Below are 18,707 nucleotides of genomic sequence, written 5' to 3'. Positions count from 1 at the left end.
TCCTTCTAACAAAAGTGGCATCTTAATGCAGAATGGTGTGACACTCTAACCTTGCCCGTGGGCTAGTGCTTCCATTCTCCCATGTAGCCTGGCATTTGCCCTCCAGCATTTCCATGGTGCTCCACTCCAAATGGAAGTGCTCTTAATTTCAAATGATTTATTGGGGACAAGTGGGAGGCCCATCCAACCTATGTCTGTTTGTGTTTGGCTTCCCACATCTCTGAGGGTGATTACAAGAAGATATCTTACATTGTAAAGTGGGAATGGGGGAAAGAAGACAGTTAAGTCCAAGGACAGCAACTCAATTGCCAACTCTCAGTGGAACAGTTACACACCACCCTTGGGGTGATTTGTTGAGGCTGTCCCAGTTGGGTTATTCAGAGTAGAAGACTAACCCTGGTGAGACAAGATAGTGACAACATGGTGGCACTGACCAGTGTTTCTGTACAGTCCTCTCTCGTAGCCATTGCTTGTGTTAACTACAGTTTCCACATGCCATGGAGGTTATATCTTTCTGTGTCTCTAGCATTTGTCTATGAACTACTCATAAGTTTAATATTCTGATGATTCTTCAGAATGCCAAACAAATAATAGATACTCAAGAAAAATGTTAAACATGTGGAAATTCGTCCCAACCATATTTCAGCTAAAGCAGGTGCAGCTTAATGAAGAGGGTGCTGTATTTAAATAGTGGGATCCGACTCACTGCGGGAGCTTTTACCACCAGCTATCCAGCACGAATATCAGCTGGAAGTTAAAGCCTTGCACATCCCCACAGAACTTTCCACAGCAATGGAAATGTTCTACATCTGGGTTGTGTAATACAATAACCACTCAGCAGTGTAGCCACTGGACACTTGAATTTCAGTACTAGTTAATTTTGATAAATTAGTTTACACAGATGCATGAGACTTAAAGTTACATATGGAATAGCATAGGTTTGGAGATGTCCCCAGAAACAACTCTTTGATGCTTTGCAGAGGAAAAAGTAGAGGTGACCATGTGTGAGTGTGCACTTGCTGTGTTCTAGAGGGTCACTGTCCAGCTCATGGTCAGCATAACAGGGCTATTAGGAGTGTGTCTTCTGAGAAAGGCAGGCCTCAGTTGGCATCTTTGGCTTTTTACTCACTAGCTATGTGACCTTGAACAGCTTGGTGTTATTGTTGGCATCCAGAGTTGCCCATCCTGCCAAGCATGTCAGGATGAAACCCTCAAATTTTTGGAGAAGATAGAATAAAATGTCAACATCATTCTAAAAATGAGTTGTTGATGGGTGGCATCCCCCTAAGAGAAAAAATTCCATATGATTTTAGGCAACACACAGTCACATACACATGCAGACACACAAATACAACACATGCCCAAGTATTCACACATGCAGGTGCACAAACACATACATACTTGCACACAAGTAAACACACATACAAACTATGTACTACAGGTATGATGAACACACATACAAACTACACACTGCAGTTACAATTCTCCTTCCAGTGTTAAAAAGTGTGTTGTTTGTGTACATGCCTCTGACCTAATGCCTCAGACAGAACGGCCACTTCATCGTTTGATGAGAGAAGCTATTCAATAGTTTCATCATTTCTTTTCTTTTCTTGTTTGTATTGAAAAAAAAAGCAGTTTTTCAAACAATGTATTTTGATCACAGTTTCCCTTCCCTCAACCCTCCTTCTGGCTTGGTGGATGTGTACCCATGCAGAGAACAGTGTAGGGTATCCTTCGATCAGAACTGCCATTTTTCAGTGTCTTGAGATCAACAAATACAGTGATTAGGGTCATCAGATGTGATAGTAAGCGCCTTTATTCACTGAGCCATCTCACCAGTCCAACCCCCAGTTTTTATCAGAAAACAATGATATAAAGTTACATTCTTTTCATTGCTTCTTCCACATTAGTATCCATGGGTCACACTGAGCACTGCTGGGAGCCGAGTTTCCTTTGAAAGGGGTGTTCAGTTGTGGTTCTGGCCTTACTGTCCCCAGCCCTGGCAACCTGGGCTGGGCCATCCTGTTTCCATACCTTTAAGACTTATAAAAGAGTCTGATGAAACTGAGCTCATCAGAGTGGGACATTCAGACTGATCAGTCCACTGGGCACTTAGACTGCTGCCCCAGCCAGCCTCACCATCCCGGAGAAGGAATAGGAACGCGGTTTGATTCCCTTTTTTGCATGTACCTTCAGGTACACTGTGAGGAAAAAAAAAAATCCTCCTGTGAACTGCTTCTCTCCTGAACCAAAACAAACGTTCCCACACCGCAACACCTGCGCATTTTTAAGTATATCAACCAAAAGGGGTTGGTCCATTAATCAACTGACATTGACAAAAGTGTTAGCATTCTTCACATGCTAGCTGAAGAACACCGTAGATCGCTATCTGCCTCTGACTTTCATCGCTGGAGGCACCAAAGGAAACAAGCTCCTTCCAATGGTACCTCTGCAGCACAGCTTGGCTCTTCAACACTAATAATCCATGATTGTGCTTCTTGGGCAGCACAGTTAAAAACAAAACGTTTGGACAAGTTTGGGTCTGCTGCTCTAAATTCTACCAGACAGTCAAACTAAGTGACTGAGAACTTTTATTAAACAGGTATGTTCTCACATCTAGGGAAAGGGTGAAATTATCAAGAAATAAACAATACAAATTTCAGCACCTGTTAAGATTTGGAGCTCAACCTTGAATCTGAAATGTTCATTTTGAATGCTCATCCCCCTCCCCTTTTTATTTATTTACTCTCCAGACTCTTACCCCAGGTCAGGCTAGTTTTTGAGACTAAGAAATCCTAACTAATGCTTCCTCTGGTAGGGCTCAACAATGAGTGGAGAGACAAATGTAATGTAAAGTTGGCATGGAAGTTTTGGGTGTTCAGTGAGACTCGAGGAATGAAACAAAACAAGGGAATATCAGAGAAAAAATGGCAGAGATGGATATAATAGTGGCTTTATGGCCCAATCATGGTAGTAGTAATCACAACAGTCAGGAGATAGCATCAGGAAGATCATGAGTTTGAAGCCAACCTGGGCTTCATGGCAAGACAGTTTGCAGTAAATTTAAAAACATTAATAATAAATAACGATTCATGTGGAGATTAGAAGATAGAATCTTGGTCAAGAATTCCTCCGGAACACATTCCAAGATTCAGTACAATACATGACAGACACTATCCTCTCCCTAAATATACAAGTACATAAAATTATTTTTCCTATACATATAAACTATGACAGAGTCTAATTTATAAATTAGGTACAATATATATTAACAACTGCTATAATTAACAAAATAGGGCAGTTATAACAATCTACAGTAGCAAAAATTTTGTAAGCATGATCTCTTTCTCTTTCTCTGTCTCCACAAATCACTTTAAATTTTTACACTCTCACTTTTACATATTTGAATTCCAAGGACCTCTATTTTTGGACTTTGGGGTCCAAAAATACTTAACTACAGTAAAGGAGTTCAACAGGGCACAGTAGAACCTTCACAAAGAGTTTAGTAACAGAGAACCTCAAGGATTGGTGGTCAGATAACAAACAGTGGATAACAGCAGGTAATTCATATCCTGACTAGGATGGCATGATAGATACTTCACCATAATACTCTGAACAGTACACAATTTAAAAGTGCTTACTTTTTCTTGAATGTTCTTTTCAGATGGCAGGTGAAGGAAGCTTGAAAATAAACCCATGGACGAGGGGGTGTCAGATGAGGTATACAGCATCAGGTCTTCTAAGGAAAATGAAATCCAAGGGGAATGAAGTGAATTGCACTGGATCCCACGCTGAGGGAAATGACTCAGGCCACTCTCACTTGCTTCTCTCTAGACAATTGCTTTTCAGGTTTGGTACTCTCTCATTCATTCTCACATTTTATACATTTCTGGGGCCATAGATGCTCAAAAAGTGACTCAACATTTTAGGTTGTAAACTTTGGGCTTCCCAGTTAAGACCTTTACCATGGATCAAATTCTGTCACAGCCTTACAAGAACTTAACATTGGCATCAGAACATCCCGTAACATTTTGCATCTCCTTTTGGCTTGGTTTGAGTAGCCTCCTTTATGGTTAAAAATTGTTGGGTAAAGTGATCTGTGTCTGTCCATATCTATTATGCCCTATTTATGTAACTGTAATTCTTAATTTGATGTGTAGATGCTGGGCATGGGGGAGCATAGGCACAGCTTCCAGCGATAGACTTGGTGCCTCCGTGTCTGAGCACCTGGATCATCTGGGGACTGTTACAGAGCTAATTGTCAGGTGTAAGTGCACTGTAATACAAGGCTCTCTCAAGCTTTTAGAATAACCACCTCTGCCCTTAGAACAGGCTTAAAGAGAAATGGTCATGGGCATTTCTCAGTGTGATCACTAGATTGCTAAGGTGGCCTAAATTGGAGGGTGCAGAGACAGATAGTGGATATGGACAAGATGCCTGGCCTACATCTACATCAAGAACAGCTCACAGCTTTTGAGGTTGGCTTGGGATGTTATATTTCCTAAACATATATATGTGTATATATATGTATATGTATGTATTATATTTAAATATTTATATTTAAAATTTTATATGGCAGACTCATCTTTCTCTTCCCTGGAATAAAGTAACCCCCAGGTCTCCTAAGAGATGAATTAAGTTTGTGCATGTGACTGCGGATATAGTGAGGATGAAGGAAGATGTTAGGACCAGATTGCAGATTAGTGGGCAAAAGATCATGAGGAGACACAGAAATCTCAAGTTTGAGGACAGCCCGGATTACACAGTAAGACCTTGTCAGAACAATGGGGTGGGGACTGGAGTAGTGTTCTACAGTGGCAGAGGGAGACAGAAGAAGGCACACTGCAGGCCTCACCAAGCATGTGCATAATAATAACTAGAAACCAAATTCCTCCCTTGGGTTTTAAACTGGGAAGCTATGTGATCAGACTGGTGCTGCACGGTCACTCACTTGCAGTTTGAAACATAGGTTCGTCAGAGACATCAGCAGCAGGACCACCTGCTCCCCATTTCTACCAGCAGTGACAGCCAGAATGTTAGAAGTTAGGGGATGTGACAAGGTTTTGAATTAAGGTAACAGAAGCTTTTCGAATAGAAATGACAAAAAATAATTTCAGGGCACCCTGAAAACCAAATAAAAAGTTAAACATAAATTAGGACAATTAATTTTCAAAGTTCTCTTCTGGCTTTGGATATATAGCAAGCCTAGTTAAATAAGAAACAAGAAGGTTTGCGGGTAAAGCTGAGAGCAAAGTAGCTGTGCAGTGGTCTACCCAGGCCTCCCATTCATGCTCTTTGGAGGCCTGGTCTTTGCTTTAACATTGGTGGAAGAAAGCCACTTGTTCTCGATGGTCCTGCTAACTCTGACATCTTTCATTTCTTCAGCCAGCTCTGTGTCCTAAAATTTTAGTTAGATGTTGATATTCACAAGCGAGAAAGTTAGCGCCATCAAGATGATTTAGCAAGTAAGAGGCTTGCCACCAAGCCTGATGACCTGAATTTGACTCCTGGAATCTGCATTTTGGAAGGAGAAAACTGCTTCTGCAATTTGTCTTCTACCCTCCATATGGTTGTCCCCAGCACACATCCACATCACCTTCACCCCCACATTTATGCACACAAAATAAATGAATAAATAAAATGTAGAAATGTGTGAGAAGTGTTTCATAGAACATTCTGGATTTTAGACCAGTTCTGGAACACTGGAGCATATGCTGGTACCCTCTGCTAAATTCAGCATTTCCTTAGGTTAGACACACACTCTTGAGTTTGACACACTCCAACCACTCTTGTATTTCTTTTTTATAGGCACATATTAATTATAAAATATTGGGTTTCATTATGACATGTTAGTGTATGTGAATAAAGTATTTTGATCATAATCTTTTCTACTGCTATTTCTGGTCACTCTTGCCTCCCCACTAGTCCCTCCCTCTTACCAGTCACTCTTCTACTTTCACATTTATAACATGGACTTGCACATGAGAGAAAATATTCTGGGTCTAGATTATTTTACTAAGTAACTTGAACAACTCCAGTTCCACTCACTTTCTTTAAAACATCACATTTTCATTTTTCTTTATGGATAAATAATACTCCATTAAATATCACATTTGTCTTTGTCCATTCATCTGTCAGTGGGTACGTGAGATGTATCTGGAACCTAGCTATAGTCATAATGTCATGGGGTGTGCATGTGATGACTTTGATCCTTTCTGGTATAAGCCTGAGCATAGTATAGCCAGGCCATATGGTGGTTCTAGGTTTAGTTTTGAGGTACAGCCATACTGATTTCCCTTGTGGCTGCAAATTTACACCAGCAGTGTTTATTGTTTCTATTTCCCTGCATCCTCACCAGAAGTGTGTGTATATGTGTGTTTGTGTGTGTGTGTGTGTGTGTGTGTGTGTGTGTGTGTGTGTGTGTGTGTGTGTGTTTTAAACCTCTTGATGAGAGCCATTCCAACTGCAGTAAGATTTCATTTCAATGTGGTTTGGGTTTGCATTTCCATGGTGGCTGAGAAGATTGACCTTGACTGTGTGTCCTTATTGGACAGCTGTATTTCTGCTTTTAAGAAATGTTTCCTCGGTTCCTTTTCTTATTCATTGCTGGACTCTTTTTGGTTCTTTGACAGACCTGTTTCTCTGGTTCTTGTTTCTAGTGTAGAACAGTTGCTGTGGACAGTTCCAGTGGCTTCCGGAAGCTTTATCTCTGAGGCTGTTATTTTCCCAATGCACTTCAAAAGGCACCTGAGTGGACCAGACTGGAGTAAAGAGCAGCCCCACCACCTTCTCCACCAACCAATGAGATAGAAGAGCTGCTAAATGGGTGAACTGGTTCTGTGCCACCTTAGGGAGGTGTCGTGTCTCCACTCAGCCTCCAGCAGGACTGACTCCAGTGCCTAGCCATCACTTCTCAAGCTTTGTCAGCTGCCTGTACTCCACTGGCTCACTTCCCCCATTCCCCTGTGTGCTCCTGGGACCACGTCCAGAATAAGCTGATGGTACACAAACCCCTGTCCTTGGGTCTGTTTAGAGAAAACTCAAATGAAGATAAGATCCGTGGCCAATGAAATCCTTCCTTTCTAGGTTTCAACTGACTTCCACATTGTAACTACTCCTAAAGAGTCACAGCCTCCATCTATGAGAATTAGACATCCCACTCCAGGCAAGGGAAGCTTAGGGACCACACATGAATTGTCTGAGGCCACCTGACGTGATTGCCTCAAGGATGACTGAATGCCTCTCTTCTGACCACAAGTCATTCATGCACAACCTCAGCAGCAGGTAATCTGTAGCACCTCTTTCTGCCAAACCCAGCACATCTGCCTTAGAAATAGCATCTGACTGGAGTGCTGACATACCCTTGTCTCCTTTGCCTTTTCCCTCTCTTCCCAGCAGAGCAGAGGAATTGCAACAGAGACCATCTCACCCCTCACAGCCTGAAATCTTTACCCTCAGAAAGCGCCAAAGTCAACCTGCACTCCTTTCTAGAGGCATAAGGCAGCCCACTCTCCTGGGCTCACTCACAGATAAAACAGAGAGCCACCTCTCCCTCTCATCCATGCTCAGTGGAGTAAGCACAGCAGCTACCTCCCTTTCACAAAAGACATTTATGGCAGAGCCCAAGGACCAAGGCTGCAACTCTGACTTCTGGTAAATTAATATTATTTAAGCACATCTGCCTGTTTATTTAAAGAGGTGCAGTGGCCTCCGCTTGTGCACTTGTGTGAAGCTAAACATCACACTGAGTTCTCAAGTGTCGCAGCAATTAGTCAAATGGGGAAAGATGCTGCTCCAGGATGTTCAGGGACACTGTACTTGATAATATTTAATTTGCTCAATATTACAATTAGGAACTTCAAGTGTGTTATAACCTTAATAATGTCAACATGTTTCCATTATCTTCAGTGTGTATATTATTTTTAACCTACTTCACACATAAGAAGATATTAATGCATTTTTTGGCTGCTGATAAAGTAGCCCTCTAGCAGGCTTGTGAAGGACTTAATAACCTTGTAGAAATGTTTTACTGATGAATATCATAAAATGATTGGAAAATCACTTAGTGAGGACTGAAGAAAGGTACTACATTATTACTAGATGGAAGAGGGAGACTCAAGGAGACAGCCATGACTAACAGGAAGACTGACAACCCAAGATACCAGACTGACAAGGAGATGGCTGGGGGGAAGCGACTAAGTTCCAAGTCAGAAGACCTGGGTTTCCAGCCCAAACTGCATAGCCTGTCAGCAGTGTGAACACAGAAAAGTTACTGAACTTGTCAGAAAATTGATTTCCTTTCCAGTTATAAAGTCTTGGTCACTGTAGTAATAGTCACATGAAAATGTAATTCATAAGTGGTTGGCCAACGAGGCAGATGAACTGCAAGGAACCATGTAGATACATGACTATTGCACAAAGCTGGAGCAAAAGGGGAGGATGAGTGTTGCTCCTTCTTGTTGTCAGCCATCACTCTGTCTCCACAGCATTTTATGGCAACTAAATAGAAACAAGGAGAAATGCTGACAGAAAGGACAATTCATTCTTCCACCTAGAGCTGTGTAACTAGAAATGACAGCTGACCATTATCCTGTGTCCCAGGCTCTGCTCATTGTGACAGTGGGCTCCATGCTGGAGAGACAGCCTTCTCTGGTGGGAGAAAAGTCACTACCAGAAAACAAAATACGTGAGAATCACAAGACATCATTCTGTGAGTGGCCAGTGAGCAGTAGCCAGATTTTGTTTGCTTATTTGGGGAGCAAACTACTCCAGCCTTGGGCAGTCCCTTGTGTTGCCTCCTCTTTCGCTGATCGCTCAGAGACAGGCATAACCCTGTGACTAGATTGGTAAACATTTATGTAACTCCACTGCTTGGCACTGGTGTGAAATTACTGATATGTTGGGATCCTCCGTTTTCCCTAATTAGACCAGTGAGTGAGGGATTTGCAGAAACCCTTCCAGAGACTCTCACTTTAATATTAACTAATGTGCACTTGGCCTACTTTTTGATTTTCCCACTGAACATATAGGGTCAGTTTCTCATCTTGCTCTGCACCCCTGTGGAGTAAACTCGAAGCTCAGAACTGCAATGTTTCCAGAGGCAATGTCCTCTCTCTCTCTCTCTTTCTGCTCCCCAACCTTGTCCTTTGCCTTCTGCCGGGCTCTGTTCCCTGACCATGTGCAGACAGACAGAATTGTGCTTTCATGGGTGTGTGGGACTGTGTACAGGCTTGACTAGTGAATTCAGTTGAGGAACTAACCCTGTTCAGAGTTCTAGATATATGCCCACCTGTGTGGCTACTGTGTGGTAGATGGCTGTGTGTCTTTAAATATGGACTGACTTTCAGAACCTTACCATACTATTTATTCAGAATTAGCAAAAATAAGCCAGTATCACACACACACACAAAAGTGTTCTCCATGAAGACCTAAAGGAATCGAAGTGGAGACACTGACTTAGAGTCAGATGGTGCTCAAATCCTGGGCCCTGAACTGACTTCTGCAATCACCACCTCATTAATTAATGTGAGCTCCAGATTCCCCACCAATTAATGGGAATAAAATCTGCTATTCATTTGGTTGTGAGTTTATAAATGAATGTGATAGTAAATTTCTCCCAAGATCCTAGCACCTAAAAGACACTGAATGAATTGCTATTTCCATAGAATTAGTAACATCCACCTAACCTGTCATTTCGAAGGGTCTCACGAGCTCCCTACATGCGTAGAAAGTCAACCTTGTAAAATATAAAGAAACATACTGGCTTGGAGGCGTGGAGGGCACTGATGCCTTCCGTCAGTGATGGGAAGGCAGAGCATCAGCACCTAAATATGGAGGTGGGAAGGAGGGCATCAGTGACTAAAGATGGGGTGGGAAGGAGGGCATCAATGACTAAAAATGTGAGAAGGAGGGCATCTGCACCTTCAGTTGCTGCTGAAATAACAGTGCCTTCTGTCCTCCTTGCCTTCTGTTGACTCCTTTGTCTTTTGAGCATTAAGTTGCCTTATATTCTTTCTGGATGTTTCTCTAAAATTGTTGACTTCCAGCACAATGTGTACTTTTAGATCAAAGAAAGCCAAGAAGTGAAAAACGGAAGAGTGGAGATGCACTCTATAGGCCTGGTTCCCAACAACATTTGGTTCCCTAGAAAGGCTTCATCTTCTAGAAACATGGTATTCCACTGCAGGAGGTCCCAGCTCCTTTCAACACTCACATTCTGCTGGGACAGAGTCACTTTTTTCAAACTTGTGGTCTGGCAGACTGTGAAGCTGCCTAAGCCCCAGAAGCACATCAAGAAGGTTATTGGACAAAATTAACTGAGTAGCTTTTTAAAAACTGTGAATTCTACGTTTAGTTCTGGGTTTCCATTTACTCTGTAGAGACAGCCCTGCTTGTCTGTGGAATTCTTTTTTCAACAGTCTACTCACTTCAGAGCTTTGCCCAGCTTTCTACCCTGGGCTCCGTTATGGTCTGAATTGAAATGGCTCCCATAGATCCTTATTTTGAATACGTTTTCCACAACTAAGAGTATCATTCAGAAAGTTGTGAGAATATTAGAAGGTGGTGCTTAGCTATGGGAAGAAGGTCACTTGGAGGCTGGGCTTTAAAGGTTACTCCTAGTCCTGTTTCCTGTGGTCATCTGTTTCTTGCTCTACCAGGAAGTGAGCTGCTCCTGCCACCATGACCTAAGCTGTTTTCCACTGTCTTTCTGACCACAGTGAAATGAAACACTCTGAAATTACAAACTAAAAATAAATTGCCCCCTCATTTTTGTCAGGCATTGTGGTCACAGTAATGAAAAGTAATTAATATAGGCTCCCTGCTTGCTACAGTCCATTCTTCTGGTTAAGACAGAAAAGCCAGTCTTTTTCTTTGGTGATGTCCATTCCAATAGCATATGGCTCATGAGAAAAAAAAATTTATTTCATGCTGCCAATCTTTATTGCCCAGAGCCAGAAATATTTGAGAGAAATACTTGCCTTCAAGGTTATCCCTGGGCTTAAATTCCTGCAGCCACACCAGCTCCTGGTTTGCATAAAGCCAGCTATGTTATCTCTGCCACACTCATCAAAGATGAACATTTTTCAGATAGACTCAGGCTTTTGTCCTGACTGCATAACTCCTTGACTTCTCTGTCTTACACCATATACTAACTTCTCTACTGTGTGATGATTATCTTGATGTTGTAAAGATATGATGGTTTGGGGAATAAATAGCAGCTGAAACCAATCACACCTCTTAATAGCTATTATCACACCATGACCACCACCATCATCAACACCATCTTGTCATTCAACTCAGTATAAACCTCAAGACTCTATGTACTGTCATACTTCTTTATTTGATTTAAATAAACTTACACTCTATTTTAACTATTATTATTGCTCCAAAACATACACATACCAAAATCATATCACATACATACTCTCACACACCACACATATCTACACACACCACACACTCACACATATAACACGCCAAACACATCCACACATACTCATACTATCACACACACACACACACACACACACACACACACACACACACACACACACGCATCCACAATTTCCATGAAGGTCTCTGGATCTCTCCCATACTAAGGCATTGAGAGAATATCTTCTGTTGTTGCTGGTTAATGATTACTGTTTGTATCAGCTTCCTTGGCAATTTGTAAGTTTTTTGTTTTTTTGTTTTTTGTTTTTTTTCCTGAGAGTTCTTCTACATCTAGGTCACACACAGATTATAAGAGATTTTTGTAGAAATGAAAGACCCTGTGCCTGGAGCCTATCTATTCTGGCACTGCTGTATGCTCTGGAGCCACAATGTCCACTATGAGGGAAAGCAATCATACTTCTCTTGGTTGTTAGTCCCTGACTTCTTACCCAGCTGGGGAGAGTTTCACCTGGTCTTCCCCCGCCCCACCTCTCCTTTCTCTTCCTCACTCTCACTTTCTTTCTCTTGTTTGCTTTTCCCTTACCTACCTTTTTTTTCCCCTTTCTCCTTTTGCTTCCCTCTCACACACCCCCCCCCCGCCCCACCCTCTTTCTTCCTCTGCCTACAAGTTTATGGCCATCCTATTGTCCAATCTTGGAATACTGAGGACTTTGTAAGATGCTAGAAGAGTATATATAGCCCTTTATAGAAAGGAGAACAACAAGTGGGTGAAGTGTGTGTGCACGTTACGTTAATAATCCTCTACCATTAACTAATGTCCCCAGCAGCAGTGATGTCACTGTCACCATCATCGTCTCCCTTGTCACCAGTATCAGGAATCCGTCTGCACTAACAATATTCTAATTCATACAAGAAAGTGAAGATTAGTCAGATTTGCAGTAGCTTTGAAGCTCTTGTTATCACTGTGAAGACAAAGGAGCCTACAAGACAACCACAATGCAAACCTCCAAAAGGCAGTAGACAACTGAGCTAACAACAAGGCTCTAAAAGCATTCATTTCCACCCAGACCGAGAAGTCTCTTCTCTTTATGCAATTCTTTAGCAAGTCTAATGGTCTCCCAGTGCAGAACCACAAGCTGCATTGATATGTGGAATCAAAAAGGATGCTCTGCCTTGATATACAGAGGCAGAAAAGACGCTCTGAATACTGGCGACACATCGGCTCGTTGCTGACTTTCACAAAGTTAGAACTGGTGGCAGCAAACACATTAAAGAGGCATCTCACTGATAGCTCTTTCTCTTATTTTCAGGTAGATGCTAACTTTATATAAATCCCATTTAACTAATGAGAAGGAAAACACACTCAAAGGTAAAGGAAGTGCAGGTGTAAGGTGGCCCATTTAATAGGTAGAGGAATCCTCCCAAGAAATGGGCTTGCTGTCATTACTCCTACAGCTGCATGATTCCAAATCTTCCATGCCTGGAGGCAGAACCCAAAATACATTTGATTGCATGGGAGCAGCTCCCATGTACTGAGAGATAACTATGTGCTCACCCACACAATAATATGTTCACAAACAGCACACCTGATATTTCCCACATCAGCTTGGAGAAGTATTTTCCTTCAAAATGACTGCACTGCTTCTCAACATCAAATACCCATGAAGTCATAAGTCACAATTCAACACCAGTCAAGGCCAGTGTTCATAACCACTACGTTACACAGCCTTCCACTTCATGTCTGCTCTTACATAAAAGTGATCTAGTGTTTGTAGAACAGTCTCTCCTCATCCCAGCACAAGTGTTATTCAGAGTTCCTACTCCCATGACTTCTCACTGGATGTGGTTCAGTCAGTGGAGGAATACATAGCCTTCTCAAGTGCAGTACCATTCTTCAGTCCTACACATCACATTCTCACACCCCACCAGCTGTCTAGTGCCCTTCTCCCTATTAGGTTAGGGATTTAGCATTTGCTATATAGGGCTGCACTTGTTTATACTGACTTTTCTCTATCTATTTTCTCCTATCACTTCATCTGTGAAACACTGTGAAAGGGTTTAAAAATACCTAGATACGAATAAGTCATGCTGGAAGACTGTTTAGTAGCCTCCAAATTTGTTTCTGCCTCTCACGATCTTTGACCAATTGGCAACTACATAGATTATAGGTCACTCATGGCGATACAAGTTAGCAGAGACTAACGTGCAAATTTGGTTGTGAATATTCATTGGATGGATGTAAGAGAACTTTCCATTACTGTGACAAATACCTGAAATAATTAATTTATAAAAAGGAAAGGGAATATTCTCTTCAGAATTTCACAGGGTTTGGCCCATATGGGTTAACCCCATTGCTTGGGGGCCTAGATGACCTCTGTCATCTTGGCAAGTTCATGTCGTAGAAGCTACTCAGCCCATGGTGGACAGGAAGGAAGAGAAAGGAAGAAACGGGGGCCCAATGAGCTAAAACCTCCCACTAAATCCCACCTCTTAAAGTTCCATCACCCTCAACAACATTACGCTGCTGGCCACATATTTAACACATGGGCTTTTGAGGGACATTACGGCTCTGAATACAGCAGGAGGAGGCCCTAGAGGTGTGTATTAATGATGTTGGAAGATGAAAGGAAAACCACCAGCGCTTACAGAACTGATTATCCTGAGCACTGAAGCTCAGTTCCTATGAGGCCTATGCAAAGAGCTATTCTAGAATGCATACCTCAGAATTGCTCGCACAGAAGATATAAGGCTAGGCTGTTCCTCTGCCAACTTCTATCTTCTTACAGGTTGAGGGTTACCTAGGTATGGCAATTCCTTGTAAATCCTAGTTGTATCTCCCATGGCTTTATTAACAGAAGAGATTATGGGACAGGAAAGTGAAGAAATGCTGTTCTGTGTAGCCGAGGTCTCACACTGACAGGAATGCTCAGAATCATTGTACTAAGCCCAAGCAGGCAGAGGCAGTGTGGAGCAGGGCACCCAAAAAACTGGATGACCAGCGTGATCTGTTTAAGCTGACATCATTTTATCCCTCTTCAACTGAGAATCGTTTTTTGCAATTTTCCTGGCTTTGTGGTAAGATCTAAACACATGGCCCTGCATGCTTTGGCCTGAGTCTCATCTGCTATCTCTCACCTTCTCACATCCTCCTCCTCCATCTTTCCTCAGACACACGTTATCTTCCTTGATATGATTTTAACTCTTGGGGTCATATCTTCCTCCCATATAGCTAATTCACCTTTAACTAGCACCAGAAGTATTAAATGGCTACCCATCATTTCTTTTCCATCTGTTACCAGTATATTACAGCTCCTGACTTATATATCGCTCTTCTACAATTTGTTTTTCTTTATCACAGTGTAAACTATTCTGGGTTCCACTTGTGCATTTCTCTTCTCTATTCCTCTCCTCTTGCATGAGTTCTTGGGGGACAGAATACCTACTCATCTTCATAGCATCAGTGTTGAATGGCTTCTTAACCAAAGCAAGCACTCAAAATAAAAGTTTGTTGACTGAATTAAGTACCTGTCCTGCAGTGTAATGTGATGAGTTTGCATTGATCGGGATAGGGCAATCTATTCTGAAGGAACACTCCAGACATTTAAAAATATTTGCCATTCACTCTATGTATTGATCACATGTGAGCAGAGGGCTTCTGCTTATGACAGCTACTCAGGATTCCAGCTGATCTCCCAATCAATGTATCTCAGCATTGGACCACATTTAGAAGTAGGACCACTGTAAGTATCCTCAAGAATGGAATGACACCTGAATTTTGTAGTGCATCCAAAAGCACCTGAAACAAAGACTCGAATGTAAGTGGTATATCTGGGGGATGATTTCAGGAAGCAATGTGAAGGAGCAGGAAAAGTGATAAAGGGGAGTTAGAAAGGAATGAAGGAAAGGAGTTCCTGTTAAGAGCAACCAAGGTTCAGTCACCAGGACTCCGTGCAGAAAAAGTTCAGCCCATGCTGTTCTGAGAAGGTAGGTCTAATGGGCTTGTATTTATATGTGATTTATGAGTTTTCTCAAGTGTGTGTGTATGTGTGTGTGTGTGTGTGTGTGTGTGTGTATGTGGTATTTTTTCTTTTTTTTAATTAAGAAAAAATTTTCATTCATTTTACACACCAATCAAAAATCCCCCTCTTCCTTCCCCCCCCAGCCTTCTTGCCAACCCATCCCCACCCCCAATCCTTCCCACAAGAAGGCAAGGCCTCCCATGGGGAGTCATATCCAGTAGAGGAAAGTCCAAGCCCTTCCCCTGCCTCAAGGCTGCACAAGGTGTTCCATCATACATAGTGGGCTCCAAAAAGCCGCCTCATGTACCAGGGATGGATTCGGATCCTACTGCCATGGGGCCCTCCAAGCAGATCAAGCTACACAACTGCCTCATCATGCAGAGGGCCTAGTCCAGTTCCATGCAGGCTCCACAGCCATTGATCCAACTTTCATGAGTTCCCACTAGTTTGGTTTGGTTGTCTCTGCAGATTTCCCCATCATGATCCTGATGCACTTGCTCATAGAATCCCTCCTCTCTCTCTCCCATTGGACTCCTGGAGCTCTGCCTGTGGACTCCACAGCTCTGTTTGGCTGTGGATCTCTGCATCTGCTTCCATCAGTCATTGGAGAAAAGCTCTGTGATGACAGTTTGGGTATTCACCGATCTGATCACTGGGACAAGCCAGTTCAGTTCAGGAACCCATTCCAAAATTTCTAGTAGTCCAAGCTGGGGTAATCCTTGGGGATTCTTGGCAACTTCCTTAGCACTGGGTTTCTCTCCATCCCCATGATATCTCCTGCCATCATGGTATCTCTCATTGCTTTCTCACTCCTTCCCTGTTCCAGCTCAACCATCCCATTCCCTTATGCTCTCATCCCCCATCCCCTACCCTCCATTGCCTACCCCTCATCCCAGTTCACTCATGGAGATCTCATCTATTTCCCCTTCCCAGGGTAATCCAGGCATCCCTCTTTGGGTCTTCCTTGTTAGCTAGCTTCTCTAGAGTTGTGGGTTGTGTATTGTTCTCTTGTTTCTATTTTATTGATTTCAGCTCTCAATTTGATTATTTCCTGGCATCTATTCCTCCTGGGTGAGTTTGCTTTTTTTTGTTCTAGAGCTTTTAGGTGTGCTGTTAAGTCACTAGTGTGAGATTTCTCCAACTTCTTTATGTGGGTGTTTAGTGCTATGAATTTCCCTCTTAGCACTGCTTTCATAGAGTCCCATAAGTTTGGGTATGTAGTACATTCATTTTCATTGAATTCTAGGAAGTCTTTAATTTCTTTCTTTATTTCTTTCTTGACCCATTAGTGAGTCAAATGAGCATTATTCATTTTCCATGAGATTGTAGGCTTCCTTTAATTTTTGTTGTTGTTGAAATCTAACTTTAAGCCACAGTGGTCTGATAGAATATAGGAGGTTATTCCAATTTTTTTGAATCTGTTGAGATTTGCTTTGTGACCAAGTATGTGGGTTGATTTTAGTGAAGGTTCCATGGGGTGCTGAGAAAAAGGTATATTCTTTTTTGTTACGGTGAAATGGTCTGTAGATTAAGTCCATTTGAGTCATAACAGTTAGGTCCCTTATTTCTCTGTTAAGTTTCAAGCTGGCAGATGTTTCCAGTGGTAAAAATGGGATGTTTAAGTCTTCCACTATTAATGTGTGGGGTTTGATGTGTGATTTAATCTTCAGTAATGTTTCTTTTACATATGTGGGTGCCCTTGTATTTGGCGTATATATGTTCAGAATTGAAACTTTATCTTGGTGGATCTTTCCTGTGATGAGTATATAATGCCCTTCTTGATCTCTTTTGATTGATTTTAGTTTGAAGTCTATTTTGTTAGATATTAGGATAACTACACCAACTTGCTTCTTAAGTCCATTTGATTGGAAATTCTTTTCCCAGCCTTTTACTCTGAGGTAGTATCTGTTTTTGAAGTTGAGGTGTGTTTCTTGTATGCAGCAGAAGGAAGGGTCCTGATTTCGTATCCATTCTGTTAGACTGTGTCTTTTTATAAGTGAATTAAGTCCATTGATATTAAGGGACATTAATGACCAATGGTTGTTAATTCCTGTTATCTTTTGGTGGTAATATGTATTTCCCTTCTTTGGGATTTACTGTTGTGAGATTATCTATTGCCTGTGTTTTTATGGGTTTATCTGACTTCCTTAGATTGGAATTTTACTTCTAGTGCTTTCTGTAGGGCTGGATTTATGGATAGTTATTATTTAAATCTGGTTTTGTCTTGGAATGTCTTGTTCACTCTGCCTATGGTGATTTACAGTTCTGCTGGGTATATTGCTGTGGATGTCTTTCTATATTCTGTGAATATGTGCTGCTCTGATTGGCTGATAAATAAAGCCATTTGGCCTATGGCAAGGCAGCTTAGAGGCAGGTAGGAAATCCAAACAGACAGGAAGAGAAAGGAGAGGCAAGGCAGATGCTGCCAGCCACTGCCAGGAGTAGCAAGATGTAAAGGTACTGGTAAGCCACAAGCCATGTGGCAAAGTATAGATTTATAAAAATGGGTTAATTTAAGATATAAGAGCTAGCAAGAGGCCTGCCATAGACCATACAGTTTGTAAGTAATATAAGCCTCTGTGTGTTTAATTGGGTTCAAGCAGCTGCAAGACCTGGTGGGACACAGGAAAACTTCCAGCTACAGTATAGTAGTCTGGACTGGCATCCACAGTCTCTTAGTGTCTGCATTACATCTATTCAGGACCTTCTGGCTTTCAAAATCTCCATTGAGAAGTCGGTTGTTATTCTGATGGGTCTGCCTTTGTAAGTCACTTGGCCTTTTTCCTTTGCTTCTCTTAATACTCTTTCTTTATTCTGTATGTTTAGTGGTTTAATTATTATATGGCAAGGGGACTTTTTTGGGGTCTCATCTATTTGGTGTTCTATAGGCTTCTTGTATCTTCATAGGTATTTCCTTCTTTAAGTTGGGGGAGTTTTCTTCTATCGTTTTGTTGAATATATTTTCTGTGCCTTTGAGTTGGTAAATTGCAAATTCTTGTTAGTAAATTGCAAAAACTCTGGGTATGGTGTCCCAGGTTTTGGCACCAAAATGTTAGTAAGTTGCACATTATGCAATTCAGTGGGTTTGGTGTCCTGGGTTTTGGCACCAAAATATTAGTAAAATGATGGCTGAAACTGCAGAGACAGTTCAGCCCTGGAGGGTGAGGTATCCCAGACACCTCGAGCTGCTCAGAACAAGAGCTCTGCCCTGAAGGTATGCTGGACACCTGGAGCTGTGTAGCACAGCTGTGATGGCTGAAACTGCAAGGAGACAGTTCAACCCTGGAGGGCGAG

The sequence above is a fragment of the Peromyscus eremicus genome, chromosome 16_21 (assembly GCF_949786415.1).
Source record: "Peromyscus eremicus chromosome 16_21, PerEre_H2_v1, whole genome shotgun sequence".
In the NCBI taxonomy this organism is placed as follows: Eukaryota; Metazoa; Chordata; class Mammalia; order Rodentia; family Cricetidae; genus Peromyscus; species Peromyscus eremicus.
The sequence above is the reverse complement of the archived record's forward strand: the minus strand, read 5'-3'. Positions refer to the sequence as shown.